A 25663-nucleotide genomic window follows, 5' to 3' on the forward strand; every position below is an offset into this window, starting at 1 on the left:
TCCGCAGCCTGCCATACCTACCCGACTGGGGACTTACACATGGTCGGGACGTTTGTCTGTCCCACCAAGACGAATGAACCTTTAGTTGATGGCCGGTGAGCACAGAGGCAGAATAATCCTCTCACTGTGCCAGGAGTGCTCAGGTAGTCCACCCTGACCTCTGTAAAAAAAAAAAAAAAAAAAAGAGGTGAACACAGTGCTATTGTAATAAAATTGAGGAAAAGTATTGTAAAGAAAAAAAAATAAAGCAAGACAAAATGTTTTATAATAATTAAATAATTTTCTTTCATGTGATAATAGAAGTATGGCCTAATATTGGTTTAAATGGTTAGAGTATGTTTATTATGCCAGAACAGTAATATTCTTGGGTTCGCCAAGTTCATTGTTCGGAGGAGGGGAGATGTAGTGATATCAGATGGGTGAGATCGCTACTGAGTGAGCCACGCCCCAAGCAGGGGATTTGTACTCTGCGAGTGTTCAATAAAGTTCAGTTATGTACCTGCTTGGCTGTGTGATGGCTGTCTCGGCTGATTAACGAACACAACACCATCATACCTCTGTTGTTTAGGAATAATAAAATCGACATTCTCCTTAGTACTTTATCATGACATACTTTGATGTCACAAGATCACAGATTTAGGAAAGAGCTGTTTTTACAGCTTTGTCTCAATAAATTGTCTTTTTTCTATTGGAGAGTGAGTTTTGAGTTTGAAAAGTTTGAGTAAGTTTACAAAGTACAGTACAACAAATACATAGTGCATCATTTATCTCAAAAGATCAAGGATAAAAAAAAAAAAAACACTTACTAAAAACAATTACTTTTTAGCTACAGTACTAAATAGTAAACAAAATAAACAATCTTGCAGATAAAAGGATTACCCATGTAAACATGTCATTACACATTTTACTTTGAAAATCTCCCTCTCAAACAATTCAGCCTTGGAGTTTATCCTCATTAAATAAAATCATGCACTGACTCATCATGGGTATGGATATCATGTTCATATGTATCATCTTTTTACTGAAACACATTCATTGATTTTGTTTCCTTCAGCCACACAGTCATCCCACTCTCAGATTATTGCTATGTCATGAGATCCACAAACCCTTTTGCAATTTGTTCCTCTGTCAGGAAAAAACCTGACTTCCTCCCTTGTGTGTATTCCTCTGCAGTTTCTCTTTGAGAGGGTGGAAGGGGTTTCCAGGGCCACCATCATCGATCTAGACACCCATCAGGTGAGCAGTCCTTTTGCAACTCTGCTCTGTCATTCAACAGTACAGCAAAGGAATTGCAATCTAGACAAGATAATACCCCCTATTTGACAGCAAAAATCAATAACTGCACTCTGATTACTTGTATGCGTCAGCCTTGACTTTTGTAAAGCTGAAACATGCTTTCTTCTGTTGTCATGCCTCTGTTAGTGTTTTCCGTTGAGTGTGTTATTAAGATGATTGCAGTAGCAATCACAGCCCATTGATGGCAATGCAGCACGTTGTTGGGATTTTCTGTGTGTGAAGATATCCTACATCATACCTGTTAACATTTGGGTACCAAAATCCAGGAGACCTCTGAGAGTTGGGGTGCTGGATGGCAGAGCCAGGCTAAATACATACGACACACATTGTGCCGTTTTGATTTCATGTGCTGAGTAATGTCATTTTCCCCACCGTGTCCGATATTAAAATCAGTGCGACACACATTGCAAAAGGTGAGGGCATTGTCGATATGGCTTAGAGATATGAAATTAAATTCTTCCTTCCAGCTGTTGTTACATTTACATGTATATTTTTGGTTTTTTCTCGCATGGGCCAAGTTACAATAGACGTCAGTGACATGTTGATGTATAGTACAGGGTCAATACGGATAGGGTTTGGGTAGATGTAGGGTTATGTAGTGTCATCAGCCCATCAGGCACAAATGTAGTGTCATCAGCCCATCAGGCATTTTCCACCAATAGGACTTCAAAATTAGCTGTTTTTACAGTTTAGTTTCAATACATGGTTTTCTTGGACTGAGGAGGAAGGACTCAGTTCTGAAACTTATGTAGGTTTACATAGTGTATGTACACTGTTTTTTTTTTTAAAATCTAAATAAAATTAGCATTCGCGAAATGACTTCAAGCAAGAATCAGTATGAATATTGTAAGCAGTCATTCTAAAGGCTTTAGCAGCAGTAGAATGCTGTAGTTCACCTCTAAGGTTCCTCAGTAGAATACATGTATTCCAGGCTGTATTTCCCATGCAGTGCTGAGATGGTAAATTATCTTGCTCTTAAATGAAGTATTACTCTTCTATAATGCTTTTTACTGAATAAGGGGCTTTATAATACTAAACTGGGAGTAAGTGTAAACTGCAAATTGCCAGTACATGATCAACCATATGCTGATCATTGCTTTATCCTTCAAATCATAATATTTGCTTGCTCAGAAATGTATTTATGTGGTGATATACAAGAATCTGAGTTCACTCAGATTAAGCAATTAAGCCCTTGAGAGACAGAATTCTCACTAGTACTGATGCAATGGCCTTGATGGACATCGGGACAGTGAAGGTGAGAGAGAGAGAGAAAATGCTGGAAGTGCTTGATCAGATAACAGGATAAAAAAGAGAGTTGTCTCAGTAGCAGTGACACCGAGTTGAGGTGCAGAATTAAGCACCAGGGCACGTATCACACAAAAAATGCTAAGGCTAAAAGTAGCTCCTAACATGGAAAATTAGGAGCAACTCTTATAAATAAGGGGCATGTCACTCCTAATTTTAGGACTTGTAATATTTTCAACTATGAGTAATTCATGAAGCATTTTAATGCTAAACGTAGCTCCTCTCCTGAGGACTGCTAAATTGAAGTATAGGTCTCTGCAGAACTATAATGGGCATTTCCCAATCGGTGGGCATTTTCAAACCATGATGGGCTTTTTTCAACTACCCAATGAAAGTAGGGAATCTCAATGTAGTAATCAGTGGGCATCTCCAAACCAGGAGATACTATTAATTGTTGTCACTATTCATACTGTACTATTCATTGAAAGCAGGTAATCTGAATGTAGTAGGCAAATCATGTAAACTGGCTGAAAAACGTCCATCCTGTTTGAAAACGCCCACCGATTGCAAAATGGCCATTTTTGTTCTGCAGAGACACAAGTCTCTCTAAATCCCGAAAAGTAACTCACAAATGATCCGAAGTATGCCTGCTGTCATCAATTCACATTAAAAACAATGTCTTAGAATATTCTTTTGACATAAACCTTTTAAAAAGGTCATCAGAATTCAGTCAATGTATTTTAATAGTATAACATTATAATATGATAAACATTATAATATTGTCATTGAACTTTAAAAAAGTTTTGTCTGAATCTTCCACCGGAGATTTTGGCAACTCTGCGATAGGCAAAATTAAACTGTTTAGCGCGGATGAATTGGGAATTTCTGTATGTCAGCAGATTCATCTCTCAAATTATTTATGCCCTCTCCAGAACGCACATCGTTTGACAATTCATAGTGTATGTTTCCTCATAGATGCGTGCTTGCTGCAGAGAATAAAAGTCGCCATTGCAGGGCTACACAGTGTAGTTGATTCAGTAGACGGGACATATATATATATATATATATTTATATACATATATATGTCATGCTATCTATTGTCAGATAGCATGTGACGTCATCCATAGCAAGGTCAACTGAATAGTTTTACTTTAAAGGTGAATAGTTTTTAAGCAAAAACTCTTTGGAGAACTCCTAGTGGTAAGATAAAAATCTTTGTAAATGCCGGCACAGATCTCTAAATGGTCAATCAGCTACAAAGAGCCAAAGATGATGGCTGTAAGTCACATCAAAGAAAACTATAATTCTTTGTTTTTGTGAGTTTTTAGTGAGGTTATGTTGAGTGAAAAACACATTTTCTCGATGGGTCACAATCGGCTCGCTGTCCAAGTTGTCTGTGCAATGGTTTTGCTTGAAAAACTAAATAAGAGACAAAAAAAAAATATGGCAGAAATTTTGGTTGAAAAGAAGAGGGCAGGAATGAGGGCAGGTCTGCTGGAGGTCAATAAAACATAGCACAATGAGAGGGTCCTCGCTGCAGACTGTAGCTCGATGACGTAGAGGATCTAATCCTCTGCGTAGTGGATTTTGGTGAAGAAGTTGATGTTTTGGCTTTTATGCATTACGCTGAGTACATTACTACTTAGTATTAAAATATTACACTGAGAAATTTGTTTAATATAGCTTAGCTTTTAAAAGTGGTCATAACCATGGATTTCGTAAATGACTTTTCCTTGTTTTTCCTCTTCACCCACAGTACAGCCCTAATTTATAAATAAGTATGCTACAGTAATAAAACAAAACATGAAAATGTGAATACGCATGCACATTAAAACATCCACTACATCACTAAAACCCAATACGCATTGGATTAGATCCACTACGTCATCGCGCTACAGTCTGCAGAGAGGAGTACTTGGGCACAGTGACAGTTCTTGTGCTCAGTCCCATTTATCTCCCTTTTTTGTTACGGTTATTACAATAAAACATAATTAGGATCAAATTGCGTCCTTCTATTCCTGGACATAAAATTGTAAAATAAGATTTGATTGGCTGGAACAGCTCAAGATTAACTCACCGCTGAAGTGCTGAAGTACATAACGAGCATCTCTAACCATAGTGAGTGCCAATTTAACTGCAATCTTGGGGTTTTGTCGCAGACCTTGAAACTCCATCTGCAACTGCAAAAATAGTGAGAGCACGGCCTAAAATAAGCAATGCTACCAACTTTAAATCTTCCAGTAACAAGCTAGGGGGGGCTGTGGCTTAGGTGGTAGAGCGGGTCGGCTGCTAATCATAGGGTTGGCGGTTCAATTCCCAGCCCACATGATTCCACATGCCGAAATGTCTTGGGCAAGACACTGTACCCCAAGTTACTCCCAATGGCAGGCTAGCGCCTTGTGTGTGTGTGTGTGTGTGTGTGTGTGTGTGTGTGTGTGTGTGTGTGTGTGTGTGTGTGTGTGTGTGTGTGTGTGTGTGTGTGTGTGTGTGTGTGTGTGTGTGTGTGTGTGTGTGTGTGTGTGTGAGAATGGGTGATTGGGACATAGTGTAAAACGCTTTGGTAACCTCTAAGGTTAAAAAAAGCGCTATATAAGTACAAACCATTTACCAAGCTACATTTTCCAACGAGTAGCGCTGTAGCGTCACAACGCTACATTTGTCACATTGTAATGTGAACGCAAGAACGCTCTCCCTTTCATGTAACTCTGTACTTTAAGCAAATTATTTTGGACAATTCAAATGAAGCGGTTCAAATATGCAATACCATTATATATATCATTGGGATTTATATTAGCAGGTTGGTTCCTTTGGACAGTTCAAATTATTCATTGATTCACTTGAGCCCCATGCAGCCTTCAAGGGACTTGAAGCCAAATATTTGGTGTATTGCTAATGCTTATCAATATATTTCGATTCAGTTATATAAAATAGACTTGGGTGGCACAGGCACAGGTGTGATTTCTCAGAACACCTATATTGATATCTGTCAGTTAGTTGGTAAAATGTATGTGTGCTTACAGGCACATTAAAAGATAGTTAAGAGTCCTAGTGTTCATACTAGCATTCTGTGCAGAGGACCAGATTTCAAAACATATGCCGGGAGCAACCGGCTGGTTTTATCAACATGAAAATATAGCAGTTTTGTTTTCTTATATTAACAATTAGTTGCTGTCTTAACAATGTTATTCCCGTCTTCCTTTAATCACTATAAAGGTTCAAGTTTACCTAAAATTTGCAGTTTATTGCACTCTCCCTCCTAATGAGCCACATCCTCTGTTAATTTGCATAGACTATTAATTAAGTTTGCGTGGACCCAGGAGCTGTTGTCACTGATAATTTTGGCGCTAGCACATAAAACTGCCATAAGCATTTTAAAGTTTAGCTTGATTGTAATTACGGTCTTTTGCTCATCGACTAAGGCAAGGATCAGATCAATACCACCGCCTGGTGAATAATTTATGAAGGGACACGAGCAGAACAAAGGTGGGAATCTTCGTGTTGGCATATAAATGGACCTGAAAGCGCTGCCTCAGCTGGGTTGAAAGGCTGTGAAAATATTGAGAGGGTAGAAGTTGACGTTAAAACTCTTAAAATTAAAAGGGTACAATGATGGCATCTAATGTCAGACTCTGGTCTCTGGAAGCAACGGCAGCTGCATTTGTAAATTTGTTTACATATAGTGTTTGCTAATAACAGGATTATCTGCGCAATGAGACAACCATGTTAAGGGTTGTTGTTAACATCCCAGGGCCATTACAGGTCCAACGATGACTTAAGATAAAACTGTGTTGTCTATGAGATAACATACTATATATCATATTACATATCTATATATCAACTGGTAACACTTTAAAATAAGGTTCTATGGGTTAACATTAGATATCATAACCTTACATTGATTAATCTTGGTTAATGTCAATTTATAGCTAATATTAATGTATACAACTTGTTAAAAATGTACTAGGAAATTTGAGCATTATTATATTACAAGTGTGGCCTATTAGTAGGGGTTTATAAAGAAACGTCTGTTAGAATCTCTGACCATAAAACATGTTTTATCATTGTTGTAACAACTTATTACACAGCTCTAATACTTGATTCTGTTAATTGCAACATCCAGCGATCTGATATTTCAGAAAAATGATTGCACATCTAGGGTTAAAGTGACATTTCACTGGTTATCTTGGTATTGCGGTTATCTATACTTCTTGAATCACTCCATAATCTCTAAAAGTAAGCTAATAAAATTATTTTGACTCAAATTAATATTTCATATCCATTTACTATTTATTTGGCAAGTAGTCGTGTACATTAATAAGCGTGAAAATTAGCAGTCAGACGGTCATTTTCGTATTATGTACACTTTACAACTCCAGAGGTTGAATTGACTGTTTCTTTTTACAGTTGTAAATTCAAAGCAAGTCAATGAAAGTTGTAACTTTGGCACAACTTTGACATTGCTAAAAACTTTTAAGGCTTTAAAATGTTTCTTATGTTTTCAATATCAGTGGAATAAATGGTTTTACAGTTTATGCTTATGTACACTTTTATACAATGTCCTCCATCACCCCTTGACTTCCAGTAGTGCACTAAGCAGGATAATGTACGTTCTGTCCTCTGGTCTTATAATAGCATTGACACATTAGATAATGTTACTGTCCTACAACAGTTCACCTCTAGTTGTCGAGACCATTTGTGAAACTTAAGGGACAGGATGTTAAAGTTATTACCCTCATACATGTTAGCTGCCTGTTTGATTTCAGAGGACTGAACTTGAAATTGCTACATGGATATCTTTAGCAAGTAGCAAAAAAAAAAAAATCTGCCCGAGTGCGCAGATGTTACTGAGAGGAGAATGTGAGTGTGTCCCTAATGTGCGTTTCATAGTCTCGTAATTGGCTAACGGTCTTTCCAAGCAGCAGAGACAGGGCTGTTTTGGATCAGAGGTTGTAGACGTCTTGCACATGAACTGTGGGCCTTGCAGCACTCTTAAATTAAAAGTGACAATGGCCAGATGCTCTAAGTAACAGATGAGAGGGGTAAAATGAAGAGGGATGGAAATCCAGCGTCTTCAGAACACAGAGCTCCATAGTCATCATCTCTAAGAGGGAGGAAATGCTTCTCTCGCTGTCAGATCTCTAAAACGAGCATTTCTACTCAGTCTGGATGCATATTATAGACTGTGAGCATCAATTATTTGTAAGCAGTTTCGAGATTTTGAGAGCTGACGTAGAGTGAATGAATAGATGTGTAAGGAACGTAAAAAAAATACAAGTCTATTGTTTTCATTTTGGTGATTATACCACATTTATATTGATAGAAACAGTAGAGAGAGGACAGGGAATTATTGGGCCCACAGCAATTTCAACTGAATTTGAACCTCTGCCATTCACAAAGTTCTGCACATCCCTCGCCTCTTGTATGTTTGTAATATTTCGGATAATTTGATCATTCTTTAAGCTGTCAGTAATTGTGATGCTGCAGTGTGAGATTTTGACAGTTAGATTACCGTCTGACAAAACATGGCGATTAAATTATTATTTGCACATTTTCTTTTTATGCAACAGTACTAAGGCAAAAAAAGCATATCATATCATATCACAATTGAATGTGCAAGTGGACATGTTTCTTAGGGATATATGGACTCTAAGCACAGTCATACAAAAGGAAAAGTGCTAAATACACAAGAAATGGAAGCGCAGTTTAGTTCTAGCGGGAAGACTAGCAGCTTTACATCATCACATCATTAGCTGGGTAACTCCTAGCCAATCACATGTAAGCCATTGCTTTATAAATCTGCTCACAATCTATCACATTGCTGTTTCAATGTGCTAACATGGCAACCTCCACCACCCCACCACCACCAGTTGAGCCCTGTACCGCACGGGGGTAGGCTCCTCGCCCCTGCCTCCTATCTCCGGAAGGATATGATGGTTCAGAGTACAAATCCCTCGGAAAGAGCGCCAAAGAGAGACATTACTTTTCTGTTTTACATTCATCAAATAAATGGCATCTTAAACCTCACTCAAGCCTGCGTGTCTTCTCGATAGAAATAAATAGACGGTATATACTGTAATAAGAGACACAACTACGCTTATCTGCACCCGAGGCGCAAAATGCGTTTAAATGTGTGTAAAATATCATTTTAAGCACTTTTTCAGTGGACATGAGTCTGGTTGATCGAATAGTTTCAGAGTTTTTGTGTAAGCCCCAGTTTCATGTGAATTGAAAGTTCATGTTCAGTTCGCGACACCTGGCCAAGCACCACTGTCCGTAACCATAGTAGCAGCTGCTCTAACAATCCAGGCACTGGCAAAATAGATATATTACATGCACATTATTTTTGCCAGGTGTAAATAACATTGTTTACAGTTTTTAACCATAGATTCTAAATTCTTGTGGTTAAATTAACTGAGACATCTTTAGTTGTGGTTAATAGTGAAACAGAATAATCATGGCAGTCCTAGCCAATAATCTGTGTGTGGTCCCTGACACATCTCACAGCAGCTATAAAGTGAAATGCCCACTGTGGGGTGCTAAAAGCGAGTGTCCTCCAAATGTTCTCCAAAACAGATGAGGTTATTAAGGATAACGCTATTTTGAGTTCTGAATCAATGAAACCTCCTTATCCTAAACCTTAAACCTAAATCTAAACCTAACTGGTAGTGTTATAAAAAGCAAATGTGAGACAAAAAAAACCGCGTCATTTCGTGGCACTTCTAGGACACTTTCGACTCACATGTCGACTTGAGTGCTCTTTAGGACTTATAAAACACTCTATCAGATGAGCTATTGCGCAATTTGATCATGTTCAAATAAGCTTGTAAGGGAATTTGGTTATGCAAACATTAAAATACGCCATAGTAAGTGTTTAGATGGCATATGATAGCATTGTATGAGAAACAGAGTGAAAAGTATGTGTTTATGAACTGAAAATCAGCTGCTTTACTTGTGATTTGTGGGAAACAGAATAGAAGTCATCCTTGCAGTACCGCTAGTGTTATCTTCACCAGGAAATTGCTGCGATTACAACGAGCCACTTAAAAATCCTTTTGTGATAATGTTGGTATAGTAATGTGATTCTATGAGACCAGGTTGAATAATTGTGAACACACTGTAGTACTCTCAGCTCTGTTTAACACATTTGACCATGTTTGTAGCCATTAAGCTGAGTTTCCCCCTCAAAATCTGAAATTCTGATCTAAACTTACGTCTCCCACTTCTCACCATGCACATGAACTAACCGCTAAGCCACGAATGCAAGTACCTGTCATTAATAGTTTTAGTCAATCATTAGTGCAAACACCAGGAGTCTTATTCAATATGAACTTTTATTAACGTATATCCACTCTTTTGCATGTATATTGCAGGGAAACAGACACGAGTGGGATTTCCTTGAATACAGATGCATTTACATAATGGATGACTATAATCGCCACATGTATCCGGGAGATGGATATGCAAAGAGCGAGTTAACATGCATTTGAGTGTGAAAATGGGCATTTAAAATGATCCTGATTATGTAAAGATATCTTGTCCCTTTGTGATATGAGAAGCTGAAATGCTTCAGCTCATGGTTATCTTACAAATTTCACCTGGACTTGGCCCTTTATTTGCATATCTATACAAATTCACAAATACACACACTCACAAATAATGGAATACAAAGAGGGAGAGAGATGAGAGGAAATTAAAGGATGCACATTTCCTCCTGGGAGGTTGGTAAATGCTTTTACTCTCCTACAGGGGGCAGTGTCCAGCAACCCTCATAGGATTATGTAGTGTTCACTGCTTTGATCAGCTGTGTGTTCTGTGTTTTCAACCCCCCAACAAAAATTAATCATGTCATTATTTACTCACCCTTATGCTGTTCCAAAAGTGATATTGTTTCCATGGAACATAAAATTAGAATGTCTGAAGAATCTTTACACAGATCTTTAAAAAAAATACACTTCGTATTAATGAACATGTCTGTCAAGCTTCAAAATTGAGAAAAACACCATAAAAGTAATCTATGAAAAAATAAGCTTTCTGTGACAAAAACAGACCGAAGTTTAAGTTGCTAGGCGCTGAAAATCTTCCCCTCCGTTGACGTTCTTGAATCATATAGGGGGTGTTTTCATATATGGTTATGATTTCTGGTTCTTTTTTTTAACTTGACGTAATCACTGTGAACGAATCGGTTACCTAACGTAACCTCGGTTCTCTCTAGATGAGGGAACGAGTATTGCGTAAGCTAGCTTACGCTACGGGTCTTTTCTGAGATATTGAAACCAAAAAATTATCCTTAATTTTGTATCCATTGTCAACGCAGTGCAGCAGCTGCATACCTTGAGCGGGCTAGCTAGCGAGCTCATTGGTTGCTCTGCGGCAACTGCTGCAGCCTATAGACGAACTTGAGTGAACTCGCGTCCAATGACAGGCGCCCGCGCCGTCACTGTATCAAAGCCCGCCAGAATGGGCGTGGCTAGAGTGCATATAAGCATAAGTTCGTAGGCTGGAACCCTGGTTTTCATTGAATGAAGCGAAAATCGCTCGTGGCGCGAGCACGGCCGGCTACGCAATACTCGTTCCCTCATCTAGAGAGAACCGAGGTTACGTTAGGTAACCGATTTGTTCTCTTACGAGAGGTTCTCTCATATTGCGTAAGCTAGCTTACGCTACGGGAACCCATTGTCAATGCCGTGCGCGCCAAGCATCCACTGCATGAGCCCCGGGGGTGGGGGGACCCGGGGGAGCCCTTGTGAGTGGGGGAATAATATTTGGCCGGCAAGAGTGCGGGCCAGTGTGTGTGTAATACATAAGCACATAGTGGGAAGGGAAAGACAGAGCGGCGGTGCCGGTCTGTGTGGAATGTGTCCCGTCAGTGCAGCTCACCAGGGGAGCTGTAGCGTATTAAACCGCTAGTAGTTTTGCCTGCAGGGCGGGCACTTCCAGATTGTAAAATCTGACAAAGGTGGAGGGAAGCCCAGCCCGCTGCCACACATATGTCGTGAATGGAAATCCCGCTGGACCATGCCCACGAGGAGGCCATGCCTCTAGTGGAGTGAGCCCTAATGCCTAACGGGCATGGTAGGTCTTTTGACGCCGTACGCGGCAGCAATAGCGTCCACTATCCATCTAGACAGTGTCTGTTTCGAGCGGCGAAACCTTTGGTGCGCCCTCCGAACGAAACGAAAAGCTGCTCAGAGCGTCTGAAAGAGGCGGAGCGCGCAGTATACAATCTCAGTGCTCTGACTGGGCAAAGGAGATTGGCGTCGCATTCGCTATCGGATGCTGGCAGCGCCGATAGGGAAATGATTTGTGCTCTGAAAGGAGTACCGATCACCTTGGGGACATAGCCGTGTCTAGGCTTTAAAATGACCCTGGAGTCACTTGGTCCAAACTCAAGACACGCGGCGCTGACAGACAGCGCATGAAGGTCTCCCACACGTTTAACTGATGACAGGGCAGTTAGAAAAACGGTTTTGAGTGAAAGGTATTTCAAATCCACGGATTGAAGCAGTTCGAAAGGGGGGGCTTTCATAGCTTCGAGAACTACGGAAAGATCCCAGATAGGAACCGATGGGGGGCGCGGGGGGTTCATCCTTCTAGCTCCCCTGAGGAAGCGGATGACCAGCTCGTTTTTTCCCAGTGACTGGCCGTGCAGGGGTTCAGCGAACGCCGCAACGGCCGCCACGTACACTTTGAGCGTGGATGGGGATCTGCCCTTATCCAGCAGCTCTTGTAAAAACACGAGCAGCGTCGACACCCCACATGTCCGTGGGTCCAGGTCTCTGTCGGTGCACCATTTTGAAAACACAGACCATTTGGACGCATAGAGTCTTCTCGTGGAAGGGGCTCTAGCGTGTATGATAGTGTTTATTACTCCTTCTGGCAAAGCGACGGGTAGTCCTTGATCACCCACGCGTGCAGCGCCCAGCGCTCTGGGTGGGGATGCCAGATCGTGCTGCGAGCTTGAGAGAGGAGATCTGCTCTCACTGGAATGGGCCACGGGGCTGTCAGTGACAGCTGCGTAAGCTCCGGGAACCATGTCTGATTCTCCCAGCGCAGGGCTATGAGGAGCACCGAGTGACGCGTTTCCCTGATCCTCTGCATTACCTGTGGCAATAGCGAGACGGGAGGGAAGGCGTAAAGCGGGCGGTTGGGCCAGTCCTGGGCCAGCGCGTCCTCGCTTTTTGAGAAAAATACTGGGCAGTGAGAGTTCTCTTCTGACGCAAAGAGGTCTATCTCTGCTCTGCCGAATATGCTCCATAACTTCTGGACTGTTTGAGCATGCAGGGACCATTCCCCTGGGGAAATATTGTCTCTGGACAGTCTGTCTGGGCCGTCGTTCAGGTGGCCTGGCATGTGCGTCGCCCTCAGCGAGCGCAGGTGGCACTGGGACCAACTCAGTATGCGTTTTGTCAGATGGAAGAGGTTCCTGGATCTGACACCGCCCTGACGGTTTAGATAGGATACCACAGATCTGTTGTCTGAACGGACCAGTACGTGGTGACCCTGAATGACCGGGAGGAAGCGCACGAGCGCGTACTCGACCTCTATCATTTCCAGACAATTTATGTGAAGGAGCTTTTCCTGAACTGACCATAGGCCAAAAACCGGAGAGCCCTCGCAGACCGCGCCCCAACCCGTGTTGGACGCGTCTGTCGAGATGACTTTTCGGCGAGATACAGCTCCCATCGTCACTCCCCGCTGATACCATTCGGCCACTGCCCAGGGCTGCAGAGCTGAGATACAGGTCTGAATCACTCTGATCGGCTGGCGGCCCGTGGCCCAAGCCCGGCGAGACGCGTGGGTGTTTAGCCAATGCTGAAGCGGGCGCATGCACAGTAAACCCAGCTGAAGTACTGCTGCGGCTGAGGCCATGTAACCTAGCATTCTCTGAAATTTTTTCAGAGGCGTGAGGCTGTTCATCTGAAAGGACGCGGCTAGTCGCTGAACACGGGCGTGCGCGCTGTGTAGATAAGCGAGCCGTCATCGCCATGGAGTCTAGTTCTATTCCAAGGAAGGAAATTGCCTGACTGGGCTGTAGTGAGCTCTTGGTCCAATTGACTGCAAGACCCAAACTGTTCAGATGACTGAGGAGAACTGTCCTGTGAGACAGAAGCTCCGTATGTGACTGTGCCAAAATCAGCCAATCGTCCAAATAGTTCAGAATTCGCAAGCCCTGACTCTGCAGGGGTGCGAGCGCCGCATCCATGCACTTCGTGAAAGTACAGGGTGCTAAAGACAGGCCGAACGGAAGGACGGTGTATTGATAAACCTGGCCGTCGAAGGCGAATCTCAAGAATGGCCTGTGACGGGGATTTATCTGAATCTGAAAGTAGGCACTTTCAGATCGAGAGAAATAAACCAGTCCCCTGGCGCACATGCGCGAGGAGTTTCCTGATTGTAAGCATTTTGAACGGTCTTTTTGCGAGCACCTTGTTCAAAACCCTGAGATCTAATATTGGTCTGAGGCCGCCGTCTTTCTTGGGGACAAGAAAATAACGGCTGTAAAACCCCGACTCACTCAGAGAAGGTGGCACTCTCTCTATGGCCCTTTTGCACAGAAGGTTTGCTATTTCTGAACGAAGCATGCAGCCTGCTTCCATGTTCACAGTAGTTTCGAGCCGCGCTCTGAAGCGGGGAGGGCGGCGATTGAACTGTAGCAAATAGCCCTGTTTTATTGTGCTTAACACCCATTTGGATATCCCTGGGATAGCTTTCCACGCTTTGAAGCATAACGCTAGAGGGTGAATGGCCAAGTCGCCCTGATTGCCGCACACAGCAAGCTGAACAGAATGTGTGAGCGCGCTTACTGTGCTTATGCATGACTGCACGCAGACAGCAGGGACAGGCTGTTCTGTGAGTGACTTCCCGATTGAGGTGAATGGGGAAAGAGTCACATCTGTGAAGTGATGCTGTGAGCATAGTCACGGGCATGGGACTTACATACAGAGAGGTGTTTGCTGGCCGTGTGACAGAGCGGGCAGAGAAGGGCGCGCGCACGGATTCGTGGGCGCGTTTATTGACTCTAACACTCGAGCTGGCTGTGCCTGCTTTATGTGAGTGGGCTCTGATAGGGACACGGGAAGTGTAATGCTTGTGTGTAGGGGTGAACACTGGATTGTGGGCACATTTTCTACACATAAGGCATGTTTGCTTTTTACAAGATTTCTTTGGGTCGCCGTGAAAACGGCATTTGAGTGCAGGCAAGCGGGCAGTATCACCGGCTTGTTGGCTGCTGAATCCACCACTGCAGTAGCCTGAGAGAAGGGGACTGACAGGGGGCGAAGCTTTGACGGTGGTCCGGCCGCTGCGGGACTGAGCCATCGTTTCCTCAACAAAGCTAGGAGGACTTCGGTTGCTCAGGTTTCAGCGCAATCTTAGGCCGAGGCCCGCGGGGGGGGCGGCGGTCTGCGGCGGCTGTCTGAGCGCATTCTAGGGCGGCCGCCCTGTCGACGCTGAGAAGTCTGGCTTTGCTGAGCTGGGTGCTGTGAAGAGGCTCGTGCAGGAGGCTGGTCACGTGGGCGGCCTGCAGAGGAGCTAGCGCGACGAGGCAGGAAGAGATTCATGGCTTGGGTGGCTTTCTGGACTTCCGAGAAACGGTCAACAATGCCACTCACCGCGGAACCGAAGAGACCGGACGGAGAGAGCGGCGCGTTGAGGAACGTGGAGCATTCAGCTTCTCCCATGTCGGCTAGCGTTAGCCATAGGTGTCTCTCGGTCACAGTCAGCACGGACATGCACTTCCCTAGGGCTTGAGCTGCAGCTTTGGTGGCGCGAAGGGAGAGATCCGTCGCGCTCCTTAGATCTGAAACAGCCTCTGGGTGCCTGCCTTTCTCATCCCACTCTCGAAGAAGGTCCGCTTGGAGGATCTGTAAAACGGCCATGGAATGCAGAGCAGATGCGGCTTGGCCGGCGGCGGCATAGGCGCGGCCAACACAGGCGGAAGTAGTTCTGCAGGCCTTAGACGGGAGCACTGGCTTAGACCGCCATCTCGCGGAGGGCGGGCAAAGGTGTGCTGCTACCGAATCCTCGACCGGGGGGATGGAAGCGAGAGAGGTGGAGACATGGGATCGGTTCCTGGCTGAGAGAGGTGCGTTCCACGATTTAGAGAGCTCGGCGTGGAGTTCCGGCAGGAAGGGAGCGGCCCGGGCCGCGGGCGCCGCGCGGCGACGGCTCTGAAGAAAGCAGCCGTCGAGTCTGTTGGGAGCCTGCTCAGAGGGCGGTGACCACTCGAGCCTGAGGTGGTCGACGGCCTGTGTGAGGAGGCGCGTTAGTTCTTCCTCGACTCCGGCGCGGGTCCTGCTGGATTCCTGGGCCGAGGAGGAGGCTTGGGAGCCTGTCCACTCCTCGCTGTCCGAAGCCATGATGGAACAGCAGCCCTTATCCTCCACCTCGTCATCCGAGATGGCAACAGTGCGGCCGCTCGGCGGCAACTGCGCGTCCCGGGGGGGCGGGGAGGGTGAAAGCGAGGCTCGAGGGAAAGGCTCCGGCGAGGTAGTCGCTTCTAACACCGGTTCCGGCAGCCTTTGGGAGCGGCGCTTCTTTCTGCGCGGCGAAAACGAAAGGCGGCGCGGTGGCTTCGGTTTTGAGTGCTTCGAGTCGAGCCCGCAGGGTCGACATCGGAAGCTCCTCGCAGAGGTCGCATCCGCTGTCAGCGAGGGCGAGCTCTGCATGTTCCAGTCCCAGGCAGAGAGCGCAGATGAGGTGGCGGTCTCCGGCGCTGAGAGGGGCGCGGCATGAGGCGCAGGTGGTGCGAGGCATCTTTAAAAAAGACGCTCGTTGCTCTTTTTGTGAAGTTCGCTGAGGAACTAGCTTGCTCTAAAAAGGATACGTCGCCGGATGGCGTAGCTCGCAGGATGGCTGAAGGTGGCGAAGACGGCCGGCTTCTTCGAGCGCTGTCCAAGCTTGCTAGATGCCGACGCGGCTTCTGCAGTTCAGAGGTGCGAAGAGCTTCGCTGAATAGATGAAAATCAGGGTTCCAGCCTACGAACTTACGCTTATATGCACTCTAGCAATGCCCATTCTGGCGGGTTTTGATACAGTGACGGCGCGGGCGCCTGTCATTGGACGCGAGTTCACTCAAGTTCGTCTATAGGCTGCAGCAGTTGCCGCAGAGCAACCAATGAGCTCGCTAGCTAGCCCGCTCAAGGTATGCAGCTGCTGCACTGCGTTGACAATGGATACAAAATTAAGGATAATTTTTTGGCTTCAATATCTCAGAAAAGATGAATCTTTCCCGTAGCATAAGCTAGCTTACGCAATACGAGAGAACCTCTCGTAAGAGAACCATAATTGAATAAAAAAGAGCAGTGTGAAGATTCCTTAAAAATGTTCCTTTTGTGTCCCTCAGAAAAAATATAATAGCATACAGGTTTGGAATGACATGACAACAAGTAAATAAAGTATTTTCATTTTTGGGTGAACTGTTATTTAAAAATTTGATATTGACAATGACATTTCACCATTCAAAATCTAACTCACAGCAATGATGTCATTGCCATATTTGCATGCACCATTGCAATTGGTCTTTTTTGCTGCCTTGCAAGCATTGTTGTTTCCTTCAGGAAATGTAAATATAGTATTTTGATTGATATGTAGATAATGAAAGAAATGACTGACATCACGCTTCAGCTGGCAACATTATGGTCACAATATACTGTAATCTTTGTCAATTAGTACAACCATTAACACAACCATTCTAACTCGCTCTGTCAAACATTTGAGTGTGAGTGACAGAAATAATGCTCTTTTGTTAAGCTTCAATGCACACTGTGCTACAAACCTGATATGATTCCATTAAAGCATTACTGTTATGTAACTAGCTAAATGTAAGGAATGTTGGGCCTTCCGACTTTTTAGTTTATTAACAGAAACTCCCATAATACTGTATGCATTTGACTAATAGTCCCACTCGCTGTGTTGAAGGCACATCATGGCTTCTTAAGATAAGTGTTTCATGGCCTTGTTTTCCTTTTCATTTTCATTAGTATCCCTCTAAAACATGTTCCCTCTGTGACTTTTCAGTAGATTCAAAAGAGAACGTACCTCCTTTTTGCGACTCTGAGTAGTCCATAGTCTTCTCTCATCTGCAGTTAAAGGCACAAGAGACTAATTAGGTCTTAAAAGCCTCAGAAGAGGCAATGTACTGAAAAGAAATAAAAGGGTGCCTTACATTAGGTTTTACCTTTTAAAGGGATAGTTCGCCCAAAATATGGAAATCAAAAGAAGTTAAGCCGCTATGTCCCAGCTGTTCTTTTCCATACAAAGAATGTTTATGGGGACCATGGTTTGTCTAGTTCCAAAAAGCACCAAAAATAGCATCATAATAGTAGATTACTTGAGTGATATTTTGTATTTTATGTCTTCTGAAGCTATGTGTTTGCTTACAAACCGAGATTTAAGTTGTTCATCTCTGACAATCTGGCTTGGCATTTGTACTCACCATTCACTTTCATTGCATGGAAAAGAGCAATTTGGACATTCTGTTATAAATCATTCATTTTGTGTTTCAGGAAAGACAGAAAGTCAAAGTGGTTTGACAGACATAAGAGTGTATAAATGATAACATCATTTTCATTTTGTTTGAACATCTCGTTTTTGCAGCATGTCTCCTCAGTTGCATACACAGCAAAATATGTGGGAGACATAAAGCCCCAGACAAACTCTTGATGGCTCTTCCCCAGTTTAATAGTATTTTATAAAAAGGGACACACTTTGGCCATTATTAGAGATTAACCGCTCTGAATGGCTATCAACCGTTCTGTTTGCTGACACTTTTCCTCTCCCTTTGTCTTTATCTGCAGTTAATGGGATAAAAGCCTAAAACATTCTGACTTCAGGGGCGATTAAGCGAAAAGTGGAGTTGGACTGGGGCACAGAAGACATGTAATATCTCCAGACGTTGGAGCTCCACTCAGAAGGGTCAGGGAAGGACATCCTTGATGGAGATCCTCTCGGGGGTCTGACGATATCCCCACAGGTACTGCTGTCAGTCATTCTCCCTTTCAACTCTGTATATCAGATCTGTGATGTGAATGAACTTGGCAGGGGTTTCTTGTCTGGTCAATATTCTCAAGTCAAAGTATATTATTTATCATCACTGAATCAACATGAATACATTAGGTTACACCAACAAAACCAATTTTAAGGGTTTGATAAGGTAGAATTAGCTCCTTAAGGTAACAATATCGGGTTATCACTTTTTATAGTGTATGTTGCTATACTGATATCAGCAGCAGCTGGTGCTTTTCTGGAAGTCTGGAAGCACAGATGTCACATACTTAATTATTACTATTTATTTATTTTGGTGACTGCAACCTCTGTTGAAAAGGGAGTGTCCTACCAGGCTTCTTAACTAGCGTAACCAGCAAGACTCCCTTAGAAAGGCCATGTTGGTTAACTAGCATTTTTTGGTGCTAAACAACATGGCTACGACGGTCCACAAGCTACTGTAGACTAGAAGATTATACTGGTCCAAGCTTGTCTTTTTAGTGTTAATGTTGCTTCCAAATTCTGCTTCTCACTCAAACTACTGCTAAAACAGTGATCACACCATTTTTGTTTTGCAATATTCAGAAATGCTGGCAAAAGACATGTGTATGAATGGGTGTCACTTCAACCTTGGACAACTTTATGTCCCAGGAGTTGATTTAAAATAAAAAAGAAACATTATTTATACTGGATGAGGGTCACATTAAAACTGACCTGGGGACTTTTTATCAGGTACATGGTACTTGTTTTCAAATGCAATTTGAGTAGAGATTTTATTGTTTTTGCTTTGTTCCCAGACTTTCAATATTAAACTGTGTGCCATAGGCTCCCAGTGAAGCACATGTGCTCACTGACTTCTACAGACACATTCATGTAGAAAATAAATAGTTACTGATTGATATGCTTACACATGAGTATAACCTATGCCACTTTTGCCTTCTACTTGAATCAGTTCTCATACGTGTTTGTGATTGCAAATATGATGTGACCTGATCTTGCATTTTTAATTAACAGCTTTGGCAAAGGTTTAGTCCCATGGGTCCAGCCAGAGTTTGTCTCCACTCTGGACTTCACCACACTCTTTTTCCATGTACCATTTTTGCCATGTAGCTTTATTCTATTTAATGCTGAAAGAGGGCACTCACATACAAAAATGTGCTTAGATGATTAGATCAACTCAGTGCCTAACACCTCCTATTATAAGCTTGCTGTTATTCTTTTTTTCTTTTCAGTAATTATAAAAAAAACATGGTTTCAAATCTAAGGCCAGTTTGCAAATAACCATTATACCAGTTTTGTAGTCAAGACCACTTAAACCGAGACCGAGTCATTACCAAGACAAGAGTGTATCAAGACCGAGACAAGACCAAGACTTTGAGGGGTCGAGACCGTGTCAAGACCAAAACTAAGGTAGGGTGAGACTGGGTCATGACTAGGGTGACCAGATTAGAATTGGTAAAATTCAGGACAGACGAAAACGGGGGGCAAGACATCCTGCAGAGCACAATTCTCATTGTAGAGCTCATCCATGTCAATAGAAAAATACATGTCCTTTGACTCAAGGCTCTGGGAGAAGTCAGACGCGAGCGGTGCCAGTATGTTTGTGACAAGTGCTTCTGCTTTTGTGCGACCGCAGCAGATGTGTTTAGCTATAGCCGAGTCGGAGTACAGTTTTGGCGTTAAATTTATAGCACAGTCAAGTGATCTGTATGACTGTTGGTGGGTCGCACAGTGGAACACAGAGGTCAGCTCAGCAGCAGCTATTTTATTATACATAGAATCATCCTCCCGTCTAAAGAAGGATGAGACCAAAGTGTTGGCCTGTACAGTTGTGTTGTTAGTTATATGTAGTTTGCTGCTAGCATGCAGCCTGACGTCACACTCCCCCCCGTGCGAAATACCAAACTTCTTCCTACATACATTACAAAACGCTTTGTTAGCATCACGTAAAACTGCAGTAATCCAGGGGTATTTCCCTACCCAGTCCTCCCGATACCTGCAGAGACGTTTTTGCTTTTTAGCTACGTGTTCATCGGGTCCCGGGACACCAGCCTGAGGCTCCATTTCAAGATTGAATGAATGAATGAATGAAATTCGCGCCTTGCCGCCTACGTAGTCTACGTAGCCTACTGCAGCTCTCTACGTTCTTTTACTGTCTATGATTGCAATGAGCAGCCGACAGGAGCTGGCTGCAGGACGGCAATGAGCAATTTTTAATATTCTATCACACTATAACTACTCGAGAGTCTGCTCATGAGACTTTGTTCTAATTTTCGGGACAATTAGGGCAGGATTCGGGATTCGGGACAACTGCTTGGATTTCGGGACTGTCCCGAATTTTTCGGGATGTCTGGTCACCCTAGTCATGACCAGACCAGTGCGAGTCCCTCACTTCATGACACACTTAAGATAAAATGTAGAACATGCAAACATAGGCACCACTCAAATTGAGCTGAAAGATCCACATTCCTATAAAAACACCCACAAAAAGCATTCACCTCTTTTATTGCCACACACACACACACATATATATATATATATATATATATATATATATATATATATATATATATATATATATATATTACTCACCTAAAGGATTATTAGGAACACCATACTAATACTGTGTTTGACCCCCTTTCGCCTTCAGAACTGCCTTAATTCTACGTGGCATTGATTCAACAAGGTGCTGAAAGCATTCTTTAGAAATGTTGGCCCATATTGATAGGATAGCATCTTGCAGTTGATTGAGATTTGTGGGATGCACATCCAGGGCACGAGCTCCCGTTCCACCACATCCCAAAGCTCTATTGGGTTGAGATCTGGTGACTGTGGGGGCCATTTTAGTACAGTGAACTCATTGTCATGTTCAAGAAACCAATTTGAAATGATTTGAGCTTTGTGACATGATGCATTATCCTGCTGGAAGTAGCCATCAGAGGTTGGGTACATGGTGGCCATAAAGGGATGGACATGGTCAGAAACAATGCTCAGGTAGGCCGTGGCATTTAAACGATGCCCAATTGGCACTAAGGGGACTAAAGTGTGCCAAGAAAACATCCCCCACACCATTACACCACCACCACCAGCCTGCACAGTGGTAACAAGGCATGATGGATCCATGTTCTCATTCTGTTTACGCCAAATTCTGACTCTACCATCTGAATGTCTCAACAGAAATCGAGACTCATCAGACCAGGCAACATTTTTTCAGTCTTCAACTGTCCAATTTTGGTGAGCTCTTGCAAATTGTAGCCTCTTTTTCCTATTTGTAGTGGAGATGAGTGGTACCCGGTGGGGTCTTCTGCTGTTGTAGCCCATCCGCCTCAAGGTTGTGCGTTTTGTGGCTTCACAAATGCTTTGCTGCATACCTCGGTTGTAACGAGTGGTTATTTCAGGCAAAGTTGCTCTTCTATCAGCTTGAATCAGTCGGCCCATTCTCCTCTGACCTCTAGCATCAACAAGGCATTTTCAGCCCACAGGACTGCCGCATACTGGATGTTTTTCCCTTTTCACACCATTCTTTGTAAACCCTAGAAATGGATGTGCGTGAAAATCCCAGTAACTGAGCAGATTGTGAAATACTCAGACCGGCCCGTCTGGCACCAACAACCATGCCACGCTCAAAATTGCTTAAATCACCTTTCTTTCCCATTCTGACATTCAGTTTGGTGTTCAGGAGATTGTCTTGACCAGGACCACACCCCTAAATGCATTGAAACAACTGCCATGTGATTGGTTGATTAGATAATTGCAATAATGAGAAATTGAACAGGTGTTCCTAATAATCCTTTAGGTGAGTATATATATATATATATATATATATATATATATATATATATATATATATATATATATATATATATATATATATATAATATAATATATAATGTTGTTATTTTGAACCAACAAGTGTGTGCAATTTTTCTAACCACATAGAAAACAGAACAAAGAATGCCAAACCTCCAACATATAAAATGCAGAAAAGCTGTAAATTAGTTTAAAAATGATGGCATAATATGTCAAACCTGAACAACTGCAGTGGCAAAACACTCTCAAAACACTCAACATTTCTGTTTCAGCTCTATTTGAGGAGCTCCACGTGTCTTCTCCAAACACAATTGAAATTCACTGACACTCACTTAAAAATGACAGCAAGTTATTACACATCTTGGTACTTGTATAAAAATGAATTAGATAGCCTTATAATAAAACCTAATATGCCAAACCTGAACAACTGCAGTGGCAAAACACTCTTCATAAATCCAAGCTCAACACCAAAGATAAACACATTAAGGGGTAGTTGCTAAGTTTAAATTAGTTTGGTTGCATTTTAGAAACATGAGAGATTGCAACATCCTGTGACCTAAACGTGCACGATGGGGTCTCATTATAATGCCCCCTCTACAAAAACCCTCTCCAATGGACTGACAGCACCTTCAATGCCAAACTGTGGATTTGAGAGAGATTTCTGAAGAGTTTTGGTACAGAAGCAGATTGCAAAGGTTAGGTAGCTAACTTTGCTAGCATCACTTCCACTTTGCTTACTTTTTTTATGTTTTCTTTCCAAATGCCGGTAAAAGTTTGATTTGGTCCCAGCCATCTCGGTGAGAATCTCATTTCAGAATTTACACACTGCTGTGTGTTTTCTTTTGGATGCAACTGTAAATTCTTTGTGGTTCAGGTAACCAAATTTAATTATTGCTGATTTTGCCAACATCTTCCAGGCAGATAGCTGTTGCGTCACCTATCTCCCTCATTCACTTTTGGGGTGCGGGGAGGGGTGATGGGTAATTTCAAATAAAAATGAGTGAAGTTATTAGTTGCATTTGAAGCATGAAGTTTTACATCCAATCACAGTAATGATATTGCCAAATAAATTAAACAATGCACTGACAATTTAGTGATATTCCCGCAGTTGTGGTCTTGACCGGTCTTGAAATAAAATCCCAAGTCCTCTTTGTCCGAGACCGAGTTAAAATGCGGTCGGTTCCGAGACGAGACCGAGACCTTCAAAAAGTGGTCTCGAGTACTACAACGCTAAATTATACTGAACCAAAATGTAAACCACCAATCTTTAATTACTAACGATTCATTACAAAATGTCTTAAGATATAAAACCACATCAAACAGCTGGTAAAATACTCTCACCCCTCTCTCAGGGTATAATAAATAGGGATGAGATCATCTTCAAGGCAGCTTGGCAGAGAGGGATCCCCATCCTAATGGTGACGTCAGGGGGCTACCAGAAGAATACCACCCGCATCATTACTGATTCCATCCCGAATCTGCACAGGCAGGGTTTGATTGGTGAAGAGGCTGTAGAGGGTGCAGGACCCTCACACATGCCGCTTATGTTGAGCAAGTCTGTGTCATCAGCAGCCACGTTCAATGCCTTTTGACCTTGTCAAGCATGTCAAACTGTACATGCTATTAATTTGTGTAATGCAAACATATATAACTACAAAGGACCACAAAACATAATAAAACTTGTCCATTTGACAGTCAACAACATTAGGGTGAGTAAATGAGCCAGAATTGTCAATTTTGAGTTAACTGTCTCTTTAAGAGTAATATTTACATTTTCCCTTTGTTGCCTGTTTCCAATTTTTTTTTAAATAACTGATCTCTTCTTAATTTATGAACAAATGTAAGGTCTTTTGTACAGTCATACATTCCCCTACAGCTCCCCGTGTTGAGATTAGACACTTAAAACATGTACTGTAGTCTACTATGCTGTATAGTATGCCAGGAATTGACTTTATTGAGTGATTTGTGGCAGCTCTCTCCAACACCAAATTTGATTTATTCTATTACAGCATTGTAAATCAATTTTGTATTCATTACAGATTCCTCATTGTTTTGTCTTGCTCTGCTATCATGCCTTAAACTATTCGGTGACATTAAATGGAAGTTACTCTAAGAGACCGTCTTTAGCGGCCAGTCCATTTTAGCAGCACGCTGGTATTTTCATTTTTGTGCATCACATTGTGGGCTACTGTCAGGCTGAGTGCTCTCTGTCATATTACAGCTGGCAGGCTTTTGAAATGTCTTCAGGCTGGGGCCTTCTCTATTAGGAAATGAATCTCTTCATTTGGAAGTGTGAGAGACATTGCAGTTGGTTGGCAATGACAGTTCTTTAAGCCATGATCTTGTCTGCCTCAATTTAACAAAATGGTTTCTGTCATCTAGAGAGTAAAAAGGAGATGATGGAACTGTTTATTTTTACATTTCGAAATTTAGATTAACAGTATTTTTTTAAACACTGGAGGAGATTCATTTTTAGAAATCAGAAGTGCAGAAGAGGGTTTTATTTTTTTAAAGAACGTGTTTATCCACACGGATTTATCATTGGATTATTTGTCATTTTATTGGGCTGGTGAGTGTATTTTGATCCAGTGGTATGATTGAAAAAACAATCCCTGCCGGCATTTCTCAGCATGGTTAGCTAACCGTACTCAGGACAGAGAACCATACTGGTGAAACGGCTGTACTGATGTTGGGATTCACGATTGGTCATTTGCTCAGTCAGTCTATTCTAATCAAGAATAAACAGCACCACAATGGAAAAAGAACCATAAGCATGCCAACAAGCCCGGATTGGTACTGAACAGCACTGTTCCGATATGAGAACTGCTTGGCCCAATGGTGGCCAAAATTTCCTACAGCATGAAAGATAATTCTACCGGCCCTGCCTGTATGGTGACTAATAAATGTTGACTGGGAGGTCCAAGTCAAGTGCCCTTCCAGATCTTTGCATTACAATGAACCTGTTTACATTCACACAAATATGCTGACTACTCCCAATCAGCTTATTAAAAAAAATCTGACAAAGCAAGAAATCTGCATTTACAAGATATTTGAAATAAACATATTATTCCCCACAAACCATGAAGAGGCATGCGCACAACACATGTGCATATTGGACAAAATACCAGTTAAGGTGTTTGCATGCAAAGCAAAATTGGCATAATGGGCAAAAATCAACCCGTTTTGATCAATTTATTCTTACATCTTACTGTTGTCCATTAAATCTTTCCAATTTTTTAAATAATTTTTTTCTTCAAATCAAAGTTTGAAATGTTGTGATTCACCTCTGAGCTGGTTTGTTTGATTCATGGCTTAGAACTCTTTTATA

The 25663-nt window shown here is 42.6% G+C and overlaps 1 pseudogene; it reads left to right on the forward strand.

Moving 5' to 3' along the window:
* LOC127632713 (histone deacetylase 11-like) overlaps positions 1–23927 on the forward strand; it is a 42141-nt pseudogene extending 18214 nt beyond the window's left edge.
* The last annotated feature ends 1736 nt before the right edge of the window (positions 23928–25663 follow it).

This window comes from Xyrauchen texanus, chromosome 39 (genome assembly GCF_025860055.1).
Source record: "Xyrauchen texanus isolate HMW12.3.18 chromosome 39, RBS_HiC_50CHRs, whole genome shotgun sequence".
In the NCBI taxonomy this organism is placed as follows: domain Eukaryota; kingdom Metazoa; phylum Chordata; class Actinopteri; order Cypriniformes; family Catostomidae; genus Xyrauchen; species Xyrauchen texanus.